The following is an 11297-nucleotide window of genomic DNA, read 5'->3' as shown; positions in this document are numbered from 1 at the left end:
TACTAAACAGAGTTCACGATTCAGTGTTGGGGGTCTCGTATAAGCCAACAAAGTCTGCATTTATGATTAAGGAATCATCGACAGTATGAATACAAAATGACACTTGTTCGTGAACTTGTTTGTGGCTCTCAGCACTATGGGACTTAACAGCTATGGTCATCAGTCGAACTTGTTTCGTCAACCGTAATAGAAAAATGTTCAGTCTTCTTGATTGAAGCCAATAACTTCCTCAACACAGAATTTCCTAATAGATCAATGACCTCGTTTTGAATATCATGCCATGGGACATCCACTTATACTCCAGAAGCCCTAACCAATCTTTAATCTCAGGTATGTCGTTCTTTCAGAGTTCCAACAATTGAAAAAAAATTTGAGTTTACATCTTCATGCCCTCTAATTCCTAGTCGTTGTCGGCATAGAAATCACACGGTAGTAAAAATTGTCTCAAGAGCTAAATGGCCTTTCTTCATATCACTAACTGTTCATTCAATTGGGAGGTCACACTTCGGTTAGTGATAGAATTTAGTTTCATAACACCTTCTTTATGCATAAATGTATTTTCATGAAGACAGAATTTTTCCGAAGCATTTTTCCAGTTAGCAAACCCTTTGGAAGTAAATGTATCTTCTGTTTTTGAAGAAAATTGTAATATATTTTTGGCATCTGCCTCTCTGCAGGTTTTGCAAAAAACTTTTTTGGTACATGCTTCATATTCTAGCCATGTATGTTTGATCAACTAAGACTTATGAAATGATCTTCCCTTACCAGATTGTCCAGGTTTTGGCTGTGAATGGTTCTCGCCTGAAGACAATGAAGACAACGAAGACATTGACGACACAATGACGAGGTTGACTTGCAGTATCATCAGCTTCCAAGTGCGCCTTTTTGGTAACAAATTTATCCATTGCAAACCTCATTCACAATACACTAAGAGACTAAAGTAAACGAATAAAATGTAGCCATATAAAATAGTCCACTAGACACTAAAGTCGGAAACTAAACACGTCTGCGGCATGCACTGAACGAAACTATCCACACTGAATGGCTGCGACGGAAGGGTGGGCTTTATATAGCTGTGGCGTCATAATGTCTCAAAGCGTCAAGGCGACATGAGGCAGAGGGTTCCAGGCGCTTCTGCTCCAGTCCTTTTGATGTCGCCGTGGCCGCAGCGCTGGCCAGACTTGAAGGTTCGCGCACTGGGACAAATTCTAAGTGTGCCTACAGCACCGTAACACTATCATGATTCACACCACTTGTTTTCAATTAACCTGCTTACTACCATAATAATTAATTTAACTCATTACTGAATGTATTTAAAAGGTAACTATTGTCAAACAAGGAAAATAGAAAATTACAACGTAATTGTGATTTTACAAAGCATAATATAACTAATAATTTTTTTAAATTGTTTGGGAGGGCTCAGAGAAGAGAGAAGGCGGCTAGAGGCCCTGGAGATGTGATGCTATAGATTACAGTACCTGTGCCCGAGTGCCAAAGCACTCAGCCTTGCTTCACATTTCCCCCAGTGCCATGCCACACCATCTGAGCATGAGGGGGTGAAGAAGGGAAAACTGCAAATGCTCCGCATTTCAATGAAAGTGCAGTTGCACTGCGTGCGACTTTGTTCTGTATTTCACATTTCTTAACAAAATCGACCACAAAACAAATTTTAGTATTATTTAATTTGTTTTTGCCCACTAAAGACAATTTTTGACTGGTACAAATAGTAACATATAAACAGACGCACACAATTCCAGATAGTTCCACATTCAAGTTGCCGAGTAATCGTGACTTATTTTAACCCTAGAATAACAAGATGGGGTAAAAAATTACCTTCGTCCATATAATTTTTATATCCTGTGTTGATACTACTGCCTCCTTGGGCAGAAGTCATTGTTTATGTTTCCATTCAGTATTGTTGCTCGCAAGAGGTGGCTATAATCTCTCCGGCTTTTTTCTTCACCATCCTTTAACAGGTAAATTGTGAAATTTATCTGTCATGGTAAAAAATCACCTTGCCTTGTTTTTTACGTTAAATTTTTTTTGTTCAGAAAATAGATGGTACTTTCCCTTGCAGACCTAGAAAATGTCTTCTGACACATTATAATGAACTCCAGAGGAAATAATGAGATATTTCAAGCATCAAGAGGCTGAAAACTTGTGTTAATGTGACACACACGAAGATGTGAGTGAACTTGAAGACTGTCATATCACAGATGACAAGGAGGATGACGAATTCGATTTAAAGCCATTTGATGTTGATTTTTTAGTTGAAGGTGATCGTTAAGTCAGGAATATTTTATATGGCAAAATTGAGTATTGTTGGAACACACACATCCCTTACATAAAAAAGCATCTAGAGTGTCAGCAAAGAATGTAGTGGTACAAGCAGTGGCGGACACAGGAGGGGGCGCTAAAGACATCTTGAGCTACCTTTACTTTCACCGTAATAAAAAAATAATCAAGTCACTTATAAAGTTTAAGAAAGTTTTATTTAAACTGATTATACACATATACAAGACAATGCCATCTTATGATATAAAGAAGTTACAATTGTGGTTCTCTTCCTTAAATGATAAATTCTGTGTACCTATTCTTCACGTCAAATTGGTTAATTCAATCACGAATAGGACAATCGATGTCAGGGTGAGTATTCAACAGAGCTAAGCTGTTAAGTCGAGCCTCCAAATGTCTTTGTACGCCACAATGTTAAAAAAACTTCTTTATACTGTAGCAATAGATGCAGGTAGACAAGCAAATATTTTGTACAGCGTGTGCAAAGTAGGATGGTCAGCTCTAGGACAAAAAAAGACACTGCTTGCATAACAGAATCACGATCATTAAGGACGTTTATGTTCGTTTGCTTGTATTGAAGACACTCTCCCATCAGAGATTCTTCTTCGAAGAATGGTAGTTCAGTTAAGCACTGATTCAATTTATGTGCCAGATCATTACCGTCATGTTTCAGTAGTTGTAAGTGCAAAAGGATGTTGAATTTTAAATGATAAATATTTTCTTCAGCAAAACGTGTGGGTAGCAATGCGGGCGGCCCCGCAAGGGCGGGGGGGTCGCCCCGCGTGCCTCTCCTCGCCCCCATAAGTATCCGCCACTGGATGCAAGTACCTGGTGCACTAGGCAAGGCAACAATCTAAACGTCTCGCCTGAAATTATTTGAACTGTTGTTTACTTACAACATCGTTTCACTAATAGTTACATACACAAACCAAAAAATTGCTGATTCAAGGGCAAAATTCACATCGCTGCAATGGTGTATTAGACGCAGCAACCAAAATGATATAAAGGCATTCTTTGGTATATTTGTTACAAGTGCAGCTAAAAATATTCATGTGTCAGTTGTACTGATGCGCGATCTTTAGTATATGAGTTGTGGGGCGGCGTGTTTAATATGACGATGGTCGTATGTTTGTATAGTACGCCGTCTTTCTCAAGTGAGACTGGCAACTATTTTTGTGGTCAGCCAGAAAGCGATGGAGAACACACTGGCCTTAGTTTCCAGTCTGCACGGCCACATTTTGTTCCAGCCCACTGAACGAAATGTTTCTATTCCCTTTCTATTTAGCGGGATTAGGACTATGATTATAAATGAAGGTATAAAGTCCTATTTCAAACATATATTGAGTAAAGTATCTCATGCACAACACTTTGAAATTCACTATGTTCAATTGACAGTAAATATCTCTATTCTAAACAGCAGAACTAAGAGTTCAGAGCTGACTTCTAAAGTACGTTCCTACCAAATTGTCGTTCGCCCTCACTAATAATACTGAAATACATGTTTAAAATAAATGTTCACCACAAAGTGTAAATAATAGTTACTACTTGCCACGCGGATTTGTAATTATCACGGATGGCACACTATCAGTAACTTTAGCGAAGTCTAAGTGATCCGGGACAGTGCACACACTAACCGTTATTACAGAAAATACGCGTTTTGTCACAGTTCGTCTCTGAAGTCATCCAAGGCAGAGCGCGATTCGACGTTTAACAGACACGGGTTTTACAGTGGCTGAGTGCGAAGTGAACCTTTCCGACATGAAATGGCTGGGTCTATACCCATGGTGTATTTGAAGAACCAGCGTCCTTGAAAACGCTCTGTCTTACGAGGTGTTCCTTGATGGTGCGGATTCAGGGTTATATATGGTATTGGCTAGGGGTCGGTTTTCCCCTGGGTAGATGATGTTAGTGGAGGCGGCGGCGATGATGATGTAAGTGTATGTTTGCGCATGAATTTATATGACTAACGCCTGAATTGGCGATGGATGGTTGTGATTGGTGCTCTCTGGCCAGGGTGTTCATCCCTTCCCAGAGAGTTGATGAGTTGGTGTGGTGATGCATTGGATGATTCGTAGAATTTTAATGATTTTTGTTTTATGAGATGATAGAATGAGGGCTGTCCTAACATTGCTCTGATCTCCTCATTGCTCGAGAACCACGGAGCGTCTGCAACGATTCGGAAGGCTTTGTTTTGGATGATTTCCAACTGTTTGAGATTGGTGTCTGCTGCCATACTCCATGCTTCTGAGCCGTAGAGCATGGCTGGGAGGATGATCGTTTTCCAAATTTTGAGTTTGGCAGGTACTGTGAGTCCCCTGCCTTTAAGGAGTGGGTATAGCTGAAAGAGCCGGGCAGAGCCCTTGTTTCTGGCCTCTTTGATGTGATGTGTAAATGTCAGATTCTTATCCAGTTTTAGCCCGAGGTAGGTAACTACTTCTTTCCAGGGTAGTACCTGGTCGTTGTGCGTGATGTTCACTATGGGGCGTTTGATTTTGTGGCTGAATAAGATAGTCTGGCATTTGTCTGCGTTGATCTTTATTTTCCACAGATTGCACCACTTTGTCACTTTGTCTAGGTGTCGTCGTAGGTAGTAGGCTAGATAGTTGATGTTTCTGCCACTGTGGTATAATGCAGTGTCATCTGCATATAGGGCAATGTTGCCACCCGGCTCCTTCGGCAGATCGTTTGTGTATAGTAGATATAGGAGGGGGCCAAGCACAGATACCTGTGGGACACCCGCTTCTATTTGTTTTAGCTCGCTGTTTGCTTGATCTACTGTAGAGTAGAATTTTCTTTCCACCAGGAACGAGTGGACTATTTTAAGCAGGTGAAGTGGGCAGTTCATCTTCGACAGTTTGTATAGCAGACCGCCATGCCAAACCCGGTCGAACGCTTTTTCAATGTCCAGGAAAATGGCAGCTGTGCTATTACCCTGGCTCTTCTCTGTGCAGATGTGCTCCACCAGACGAATGGCTTCTTGTGTTGTGCTATGCCCAGCACAAAATCCAAATTGTTCGGGGATAAGGATGTTGTTGGCAGATAGGAATTGTAGTAGGGAGTTTTGGATGAGGATTTCAAGTAACTTAGATAGGTGGCTGAGCAGGGAGATTGGTCGATAGTTTTGAGGGAATAGGTGATCTTTATTTGGTTTCGGGATTGAAATTACTTTAGCAACCTTCCAGGTTGAAGGGAAATATTGTGCTGTAAGACAATTATTTAGGATGGCAGTGAGATGGGAGATTGCAGGTTGGGGGAGGGGCTTAAGGAAGGGTGGTTTGATGTTGTCAGGACCAGGGGCTTTTGCAATGCCGATTCGCCTGATGATAGCTGCAACTACACGCTCGCTGGTCAGTTCGAAAATCGTGTCGGACCTCGCGCGAAGTCTGCGATGGAGGTGTCGTTCTACCCGCTGTTCCAGGGCATCTGCTTTGTCCTTGTCGTCCTCTATGACATTCTCCTGGAATTGGAGTTCGAGGGTGTTTGACATGGCAGTCGCTTTGTCCTCCGGTGTGTATACCAAGCCGTTCTGCCTGTGTAGTGGTCTGTTGGCTTTGTGGGGTTGCTGCCTAGCTTTTATTATCCCCCAGAACTTTTCCGAATTTCTCTCAGCTGACTGAAGACTTTGTTCCCACCTGGAACATCTCAGGAGTTTCAGTCTGGTCTGTATTTCATGGGCCATTTGGTTCATGCGTCTCCTATCCTGTGGATCTCGGTAGGTCTGCCATCTTTTGCGCATGCGGTTTTTGTCCGATATTAGTTGTGCTAGATCTGGGGGCAGGTTGGATCGCCCATTGTTGTGTGTGATTTTGTTTGTGGCAGCCTTTCCACACGCCTTGATAATGTTGGTAAATTCCTCTATGGCTTGGTCTATTTCCACGTGAGTTGGCATGTCTGGTGCATGGTCTGGCATGTGTGAGGCAACCAATTGCTTGTATCTCTCCCAGTCGGTGTACAGTGTTGTGTGCGCTCTGTTGTTGGGTATGTCCTGATCTCCCTCAAATCTGAGTACCACAGAGCTGTGATCTGAGTTAAGACTGTTGACAACTTCTGTAGTGGTTGCTAGATTGATATTTTTTAGCAGAAATATGTCAAGTATGTCTGGTCGACACCTTGAATCATACGGGAAGTGAGTGGGCTCGTCTGGAGAGACGACCTGCACTGCCGGATGGTTATCAAGATACCTTAATAACCGATTTCCACTGGTGTTCGTGGTGCGGCAACCCCATGCCCTGTGCTTGGCGTTCAGGTCCCCTCCTACTATTGTGTTGTGACTGCCATTCAGGAGACCGTCCAGGTCGTGGGGAAATAGTGTTGTGCTCGGTGGATGGTATACTGCCACCAGGTGTGTGGGGCGGTTGTTGAGAACAACTTCTACCGCTGTTGCCTCCGTGTTAATGAGTCTTGGTACAGGTACCTGGCGATGGCATATGCGCCGTTTTATTAGGATACCTGTACCGCCACCTTGTCTGTTAGGACGGTCCGTCCTAATTAGTTGGTAGTTGCGGACCTGAAAGGTGTCGTCTGGGGTGAGATGTGTCTCACTGAGGAGAGCTACATCGATTCCATGATCGTCCAAGAACATCTCAAGCTCAAACCTGTCGTGGTAGATGCCATCTGCATTCCAGATGGCGATGGTGATATGCAGCTTCTCATCTTCATTTGCCATTGGAGAGCAGTGGTAGGATGTTGGTGGCGAGTATTGTGATTGTAGAAATGAGGTCTGGGGCTGTTGCTATTTTGGTGCATAGCCGGGTTATGCCTTCAAGGATGGCTGGTGAAATGAGGGACTTTATGAACTCCCAAATCTTTGAGAGGAACTGGAGTGGCTGTTCCTGTTCGATCTGAACAGAACTTTCCTGTGCAGTGGTCTGGCCACTGACGATGTTAGTAGTGTTGTTGGAATCTGCTGGTGCAGCTGTGGCTTGGGTGGATTCGGTGGGTATGGCTTGGGCTGGTATGGCCCTTGGTGGTTGTACATTTGTGGCCTTTGATGTTGAGGGCAGTGATGATGTCTCTGCCTTCTCTGTTTCAGGTTGGGTTGGGGTGGGGAGGGGTGTGGTTTGTGAACCTTTCCCTGACTCTTGGGCCATATTTATATATGTGCCGCAGCAGACGGACGAGAGAATATCTGTTGTTATCTGGCTTATGCATACGGCAGCAGCCTCTGAACGACCGCTTTCTCGGACACAAAATCGTTAACAACTAAATTATGAATTAATTAGAATCATCTTAATTTTTACGTGTATTTATGTAAGTTGTTTGAAAGTGCAGAAAAAGTTTCAGCTCGCTCGAATAAAAACATTGCCTTCTAGAATTTTTATAGTGGAACTAATGTTAGATCGTTACCTCTGAACCACCTTTACTGAAACTTATATCGGATGTTATTACTATTGTCGGTCTAAAATTAGGTATAACTACTATTTAGTAGGGTTTACCATGTGCTGAAACCAAAATTATCTATCATTAAAATTACAAGTACTTAATCTGCTACAAATGGGTATATTTTAGTTACAAATTTGGTTTTCCTTAAATTACTCAAAAACTGTAAGAGGTAGTTTAACGTGGTCTCTTAATTATTTTTAGGGTGAACTGAAGCATAAAACAAATTTTAGTCCAATATTTAGCGCCAATAATTTTTCATAAAAACATGGATTCCGGTTGTAATTTTCATTCTTTTACTTTGAAACTTGCACCTGTTATTTATGAGCTCCATAGGCACATTCTGGTTTTCTAGTTTTATTATTTTGCATTTTTACGAAAACTATTTGTTTAGTTGCATTAATACTTGATATTTAAAACGTTACTGTAATAAGATATATGTTGACAAATTTTTATAAGGAAATTTTGACTTTTAATTTTATACTTAATTGTGGTGGAATACTTGTGCGCTACACGCAGACGCGTTAAGGTGATGTGGCGCTGCTAGCAGTGAACTGGGGTAAGTCCCGGCACACTCACTCACCTCTGTATCTCACACACGACACAGCGCCTGTTTTGCTTCAGAGTCCCCCTTATTCCAAGGAGCTATGACGAAAAACCGATTCAACTTTTTTACCCATAATCTAAGGTTTGATGTGTTGCAAGGAAGAACAGCGGACAAGTTCAATGCAGTCCATAATTTATGGTATATGTTTGTCAAGCATAGTCAAGAACTGTACACTCCCTCTACTCCAAACCATTCATGAGACACTCCTCAGCTTCCGAGGCAGATGTCCATTCAAAATGTATCTGCCAAACAAGTCAGACAAATATGGCCTAAAGATAATTTCATCATGTGACACGAAGATATATTACCTTTATGGGGGCATCCCATATTTGGGATAAAAGACTAGGATATATGTGTTTCAATTCCAAAATATTATGTGATGAAATTATGTGAACCTATATATGGAACGAACTGGAACATTACGATGGATAACTGATTTTCTTCTTGTGAAGTAGCCGACAAACTGACCAACAAAAGTTGACAATAGTTGGCACCTTATATAGTAACAAACCAGAAATCCCAGAATCGCTGTTTCAAACCAAGAATAGACCAGTTTTTCATCTTTATTCGTTTACAAAGGAGAATAGATGTTGTAGTCGTACGTTCCAAAGAAAAATAAAAGCATTACTCTTCTAACAACAATGTGTGAGGTAGGTGATATAGATGAGAAGGCAACGAAATCGAACATAGTACTTTTCTACGATAGCAAAGGGGGATTCTATGTATTTGATTTACTATGCCACGACAAGACTTGGACACTAAACAACAGGTGCTGGCCAATGCAATACATGTATGGGTTTTGAGATGCGTCAGGAATAAATGCCTACGTCTTGTATAAGGGGAATGGAGGCATAAACGGCCAAAGCAATTTTCTTAAGTCATTGGCTTTTGGGCTGGTTGAAGCAGATATGAAAGACAGACTCACAAGAAAAAATGTACCCAAACAGCTTCGCATAACAGTGGAATAGACGTTGACACATTTTGGAAGCGATATATTCCAAGATCAGCAGCACAAGCAGAAACGATCTCAAATAAAAGTTTACAATGCTTTCTTTCCAGTCGAAAAGAAGACCAGGAAAGTTCCTTTGAATTATGTATGTGTTAGAAACCAGTGTGCAAAGATCACTGGTAAAATATTTGTCAAAGTTGATAAAACAGTTTAGTTTGAAAATGTTTGCTATATTGAAAATCTCATCAAATATTTGCAATTAATTTAGAAAATTTTTATTTCCTTTTACATGAGGAACTACGAGCTGCGACAGTAAAGTAATGAGACTGATGTGAAAAAAAGTGTTGCTTAACTTTTTAGTCACGTTTAGTGTTGTCTCCTTCAACTGAGTTCCCTTCTGATTGCACACACTTTTACCAGCGCTTCTGCCGTTGATGATAACATTTCTGGAACTCATCTTCTGTAATAACCACCAAGACTCTTGTCACAGCTTTTTGGAAATCTTGTGTTTGAAAATGGTGTCCCTTGACAGCCATTTTGACTCCTGGAAATAGAAAAAAGTCGCACAGAGATATATCTGGTGAATAAGGTGGCTGTGGTAGTACTGAAATTTGTTTTGAGAATAAAAATTGCTGTACTGACAGTGGTATAGGATGGCGCATTAGCGTGATGCAGAATCCAACTATCAGCTATGTTGGCACGGACACACAGAATTGTTTTATGAAGTCTCTCTAAAATTTCTTTGTAGTAATATTGTTTGTCCAGGAGGCACCTACTCTTTATGAACAATTCCCTTGGAATCAAAGAAGCACACAAGCATGTATTTCACTTTTGACTTTGACACGCGAGCTTTTTTTTGTGCGGATGCACCATTGCGAACTTTGGCGTTTTGTCTCTGGATCGTACTGAAAAAACCAACTTTCGTCACCAGTGGTAACATGGCTCAACAATTCTGGATTGATTTCCGTTTGCTTTAACAGATCAGCTGCCTCATTTTTCCGTGTTTCTCGCTGTTGTGCTGTGAGATTTTTGGGTACCATTTTTGCACACATCTTTCTCATACCAAGATCTTCAGTTACTACTAGATGAACCGTTTCTCGATTGAAGTTCAGTTCTTCTGCAATCCTTTTCATGGATAATCTTCGATCAGATCGTACGACTTCAATCACCATGGCCAAGTTGACTTCCGTCCGTGAGGTTGATGGTCGTCCACTGAGTTCTTCATCTTCAATATTCGTTCTGCCTTCACTAAACATTTTATGCTAATGAAAAACTTGAGCTCTTGACATCACCCTTCTGAAGCTTACCGTAAGTTGTCGTCGCGTTTTCACAACTGAGCAGTTACATCGATGTGCCGCTTGGACTAGAAGTGGCTTATAGACCAAGGTCAAAAATATTGTGCCTATGCAAGCCTGCAGGGTTGCCACATCTTCCAAAGAAAATCAGTCTCATTACTTGATTGTCGCACCTCATATATTTTCGTAGTTGTTAGCTTTATAATTTTTACCAATTTACGTATTATTTGTTATATAATGCTAACCAATTCCTTCAATGATCCTTATGCTTTGATATGTTCCATTGTGTTTTGCAACATTATAATAAAAAGGGTAATTGAATAGAATAGATAAATGGAATCTCTTATTTTATTATATGACAACCAAGATACAATAAAATACATTGTTATTATGATTATTATTTGCTTTGTCATATTGTAAAACATTATAAATACTTTGTAAAAAATGTTGCATATTGTTTGATTACTACTTTATATTACCCCAGAACCTTTTTTTAACAGAGAATTTAGAGAAGCAATAGTTGGCACCTTATATAGTAACAAACCAGAAATCCCAGAATCGCTGTTTCAAACCAAGAATAGACCAGTTTTTCATCTTTATTCATTTACAAAGAGAATAGATGTTGGAGTCGTACGTTCCAAAGAAAAAAAAAAAAAAAAAAAGCATTACTCTTCTAACAACAATGTGTGAGGTAGGTGATATTGATGATATTATTTATGTCATAATTTGTGCTCACTTCAAAATAAATATAAGAGCTGATGACAGGTTTGCC

Source organism: Schistocerca serialis, chromosome 6, assembly GCF_023864345.2.
Source record: "Schistocerca serialis cubense isolate TAMUIC-IGC-003099 chromosome 6, iqSchSeri2.2, whole genome shotgun sequence".
Taxonomy (NCBI): domain Eukaryota; kingdom Metazoa; phylum Arthropoda; class Insecta; order Orthoptera; family Acrididae; genus Schistocerca; species Schistocerca serialis.
Note: the sequence above shows the minus strand (reverse complement) of the source record.